The sequence below is a fragment of the Orycteropus afer genome, unplaced genomic scaffold, assembly GCF_000298275.1.
Source record: "Orycteropus afer afer isolate SDZICR_OR568_19922 unplaced genomic scaffold, OryAfe1.0 scaffold00546, whole genome shotgun sequence".
Classification (NCBI taxonomy): Eukaryota; Metazoa; Chordata; class Mammalia; order Tubulidentata; family Orycteropodidae; genus Orycteropus; species Orycteropus afer.
This window is the reverse complement of record NW_006922133.1, coordinates 321562-322016: the sequence shown is the minus strand read 5'-3', so window position 1 is coordinate 322016 and position 455 is coordinate 321562.

Genomic DNA, 455 nt, shown 5'->3' with positions numbered 1-455 from the left:
CTCAATAGAATGTTTTTTGAATGAACAAGTGAATGAATAAATATGAATGCAAACATTTGTTCATTAAATTGTATGTGACAATGTCACATGTTGGTTGCTCATTTCTCTGTATCATCAAAAGTCAGCCTAGCATTGGAAGAGCACATGGAATGTGCCAGACCTGGAATATCTGTGCCAGAGCCTGCAATGGACAAGACATACATGGTTCTTGCTCTCATAAAGCTGAGAATCTGAGGTTTCTCTCTGTATACTGCTTTCCACACATTAACCTGAAACCTGGATCCTTTTCCAAGATCTCTCTCCAGTTCAAACGCCATAGTCCCCAGCTCTGAATCCCGGTTTGCTAGCTATGAAACTTGGGCCAGCTCTGAATCCCAGTTTGTTGGCTACGAGACTTAGGTCAAGTTACTTAATCTCTCTGTGTGTCTGTTTCCTCACCTCTAAAATGGGGTAAA